The following is a 4,346-nucleotide window of genomic DNA, read 5'->3' on the forward strand; positions in this document are numbered from 1 at the left end:
TTCGTGACGAGAGGGGAAAGGGCCGGGATTCTCGTGCCAGTGTCATGGGCTCGAGCGGTCTCTGCCACGCGGTCAGCAGCCTCTAGTCCCAGTGAACTCGGGCCAGGCCTCCAGCGCTGGTGTGGCACGGACGCCACGGGAGCCTTCGCCAGCCAAGCTGACCGAACCCACGGTGCGCCGCGAGACTCAGCGGCCGCGTCAGTGTCCAAAGCTCTCAGCAGGGCCCTTCCTGTCACTTCAGCAGAAGCATCCGAGTAGAACAATAACCATCTGTCCGCGACAAAAGAGTTAAAGATGCCCTGGATAAAGATCTGACTTTTCGATCCCCAAATCAGATAGAGGCAGAGGCAGATTTGCGGTTGGGGTTGGGGGCAGCAGGGGCCAGCGGTGAAAGCCTGTGGCCGAGGGGTGGGGCTGTTGAGGCTGTCGGCTGGGGCCGGGGCGGGACCGCAGGCTTTGCTGTCATTTCCTTGGGTATTACACCGTGCTTCCTGAGGTGCCTTTGGAAAGGGGCCAGGAGGGGCCCTGTGAGGCATGCCGGTGTGTCCCTGTCCTCCGGTGTGTCCCGGTCCTTGGCTGCGAGGACGGGGACAGAAAGCCAGCGGAGACCGGCGTTCCTGGACACCACAACACGCTTTGCCAGTGCACAAACCCTCACCTGGTCTCCAAGAGCCCCGGCAGCGGTGCCGCTCGGTCACAGGATGTTTGCCAGCGCCTGGAGACGCTTTAATTTTCACAGCTAGAGGGTGTCGCCAGCACCTAGCGGCCGGGGTGCTGCGTGGGGACAGGTGCCCACAACCAGAGCCGTTTGGCCCCAAGGTGAGGGGTGCTGAGGTTGGGAAGCCCTACTCGGAGGGCGGACGAGGGACCAGGCGTTCTGGGAGCGGCCTGGCGTGCCCACCTAGACTCACAGAGCCATGCTCTCACCTGCCATGGCGACGGGACAGGGTGGGAACGGGGGGCAAAGATAGAGAACCAGGGCGCGAGCTGGCACTTGGTAGGTATCTGGATGGGTGGATGAGGAAGGGAGTGAACGAGGGAGGGGACAGTGAGGACGAGTGTGACACCCGTCGCCAGCTGACACCCATCCTTGTCCCTGTCCCACAACCCAAAGCGAGTTTGGGGCCATGAGGATGAGGAAAGCCCGGTGCTGGGTGGCCGGTGGGTAGTCGGGCCCGAGTCTGTGCCTCCAGGTGGACCTGGCGTCATAGGCCGCGCAATCACCTGTGTGGAGAGACAGCTGGGGAGGAGGCCCTGAGCTGAGTTCAAGTGGCCGTCCCCTTGTCCTCCAGAGCCCAAGCCCAAGCCCAGCTTGCCCCGGGGGAGGGCGGGGAAGCCGTTTCCCAGTTCCTAAAATTCTGGTGAATTTGGTGGGGGGGCAGAGCGAGTGTTCTGGGAAGCCCTGCGTCTTCAGGGAGGGCGCCTCAGGGGAAAGGGTGGGGAGGGGCCTGTGATAAAAGGGTGCTTCTCCTCACTTCCTCTTTCGGCTTCAGAGCTGGTCTGTCCTGCTCAGTGATAACCGTCCAGCCTCCTAGAAGCCTGTGCCTGCCGCGCTGGTGCTGCAAGCGACCTGGCCAGGAGGTGATGGCGGTCCCCTCAGCCCTGCCCCGCCCTGCCACCCGGCGTGCCCGGGCCGACTGCGCCCCCCACCAGCTTCGGGGTCCCATGCTGCTGTGGGCAACTCTGTTGTTCCTGGGTGAGTCAGGGTCCCCAGGGGACGGAGGGGGTGGGTGCAGGCAGCCTGCTTTCCCACGAGGCGTGCCCCCTGGGTGGTGCTGCACCTGGCCAGCCGAGGGGACCTGGGACGCAGGGCAGGAAAACCAGGAGGTCAAAGGCTAATGGGGACGACGCTGCTGGCCTTGGCAGGGTTTGTGGTTTTTAGCTGCCTTCAGCCCAGTCTCATGAAGCACCCGGGTCCCTGATGCTCTGCCTCCCCCACGGCAGGGCCTGCTGTCACGGGGGTACCTGGACTTGGGTGGCCAGGCCGTCTTCCTTCCTCAGAGTTTTGCAGCAGCCACATTAGGGGGGAAGGTGCACGTCGTCTTGGACGGGTGGGGAGGGCGCCATGAACGCTGTTCTCCGTGCCCTGGGCTCACTCCAGGCAGTGGCAGCCTCTTCTCTCCCCGGGAAGAAGCACAGAGGGCCGGTGGCTCATATGACACGCCACCCGGGCAACACCGAAGCCACCCAATGTGGGACCCGGCCATCCGTGGCCGGTCCTGGGCTGAGGCGGGCGCTGGCCATGCACTCGGCTCCGGCCAGGGCCGAAGGCGCTGGGGAGGCGGCGTCCATGGCAGGCCCCGCGGGAAGCCCTGCGGCCAGGGCTGTGTCCCGGGCCCAGTCCTGCAGCTGCCCGCCTCACGTCCACCTTGGGATGGTCAGGGGCAGACACGTGCGTGACGGGCGGTGAGATCTGGGAGCCCCCGGCCCTCGTGCGGGGTGACACTGGGGCAGAGGGAGTGTCCCAGGGGCAGGATGAGGGGGCTGATGGAGGGCAGCGCGAGGCACCTCGCCCTTCACACTGCGGGGCACGCTTGGGCCTCCGCCGGGACGGCTTCTCGGCCGCTGCCCACTGGCCACCTGTGCAGGGCTCCGGGCACTCTAACCCACTTGCCCCTTTGCTGTGTCACCGAGGGTCTGCTCCATCTTCCGTTCCCACCTGGGCCACTACGTTTAGGTCCTCATTGTTGGGCGGCTCACTTTTCACAGTGTCCCCTGACCCGGCCTTCCCTGGTCCCGACCCTGCTTCCCCAAATCCAGCTAGCTGCACACTGAGGTCACAACCCTTTGGGGCTGTGGCTGAGTCACCGGCTTCGCCAACGCCTCGGCGCTGTGCCGCTGGCAGTGAATCCCGCCCTCCCACGCCGGCCCCGTGGCCCTGGGGTTCGGCCCTCCCTGCAGCACGACACCCTCTGCCACCGCAGGGCCCGGGCTGGCCTGCCTAAGCGATCCGGAGCCGCCCGTGGGGTGCCGCCCGGGACTTGGGTTCAGCGCGGACGCGGCAGAGCCTTCCCGACCTGCCGCACAGGGCCCGCGTCCCCTCGCAGGGCCCGTGCTGGGTGTGAGCACGCGTAGCATTTGCGACTGTCGAACGAATAAATGATCGGCCACGGATGTGGAGAAAAGTCGTGGGTCCAGGATCTGCTGCTGCGAAGGGCTGGGGCTCGGGGGACGGCGGGGGGACAGCGGGGGGACAGGCCGGACAGCTGGGTGGGCGGTGGGAGTACACGTAACAGGGAGAGAACGGAATGCGTGCGCCTGTCTCCACGGCAGGGAGGTCGCGGGGGACTGGGGCAGGAGCGGGCGCGCGCAGGGGGCTGGCGAGGGCGACAGGGGCCCGGGGCTGGCAGCAGCAGCGGGCGCATCTGCGCGGAGGGACACGGGGGAGTCGGTGTGGGACGGAGAGGAGGAGTCTGGGGTTATCCGTGGGGTCAGGCGAGAGGCTCTTCTTTTAATGAAAGACCCTGGATACACGCTGACGGGAAAGTTCCGGCTGAGGAGGAGGAACTGGGGATGCAGAAAGGAAAGGGCCCAGCAGTGCAGGATACGCTCGAGAGGACGGGCGGGGGCCGCAGGGCGGGGAGCGGCCACGGCCTGGAGGGGACAGTGCCCCCGGAGAAGCGGGGAAGGGGCTTGGGGCTGCGGGCAGGTGGCCAGCTCCCGGGGGAGGAGGCGAGGTCTCCACGAGGCTTGGAGGGAGGCATAGGCTTCGAGTGACGGGGGCCTGGGGGCAGAGGACAGGAAGCTTCGGGGCTGAGGAAGGGGCGGGCATCACCATGAGAACGGAGGGCACGCTTACTAGAGAAAAGGGTCGGAAGGGCAGGCCAGTGTCCGTTTGAACATGGTGGCCATTTCAGTGACACGCGGCTGGGCAAGTAAAGGCCTGGACGATATAGGCGAGTTTCATGGAGACGGAGAAGGCCAGGGAGCTGAGGGGGTTTGCGGGCGGTGAGTATTCAGGACGACGCGTCTGCTGATTCTGCTTTGTCTCCTCCAGCTCCTGCTGCCAGCGCTCCTGGTAAGTCACCACCCTCACGGCCTCCCCACCCCGCCAGCTGCTCCGCCCTCTGCTCCCAGCTCCCCACCTGGAGGTGCCCCAAACACGCCCATGCCCCATGCCCAGGCAGAGCCAGAGCAGTCGCCACGAGTCACCCCCAGGGAGGCAGGGAGGGTGGCCCACGTGCACAGGTGCCACAGCTCTCTGTCCTGCTGCCCTGGGACGTCGGGGTGTCCTCACAGAAGATGCTCTCACGCGGGCGCCTCCCTGCCTCCAAGCAGTGCATCGTGCCATCAAAGAGCCCGGGCACTGCACGTGTCAGCGCGTGTCTGCTCAGCCTGTCCCGTCT

The 4,346-nt window shown here is 66.2% G+C and overlaps 1 long non-coding RNA gene across 1 annotated transcript; it reads left to right on the forward strand.

Annotated features, from left to right (window-relative positions):
* Nucleotides 1-531: 531 nt before the first annotated feature.
* Nucleotides 532-4,130, forward strand: LOC105311519. The gene is made up of 3 exons (XR_897687.2): nt 532-819; nt 1,494-1,696; nt 3,998-4,130. It is a non-coding gene; the product is annotated as an uncharacterized LOC105311519 (long non-coding RNA).
* The last annotated feature ends 216 nt before the right edge of the window (nt 4,131-4,346 follow it).

Source organism: Pteropus vampyrus, unplaced genomic scaffold (genome assembly GCF_000151845.1).
Source record: "Pteropus vampyrus isolate Shadow unplaced genomic scaffold, Pvam_2.0 Scaffold1000004615, whole genome shotgun sequence".
NCBI classification, from domain to species: domain Eukaryota; kingdom Metazoa; phylum Chordata; class Mammalia; order Chiroptera; family Pteropodidae; genus Pteropus; species Pteropus vampyrus.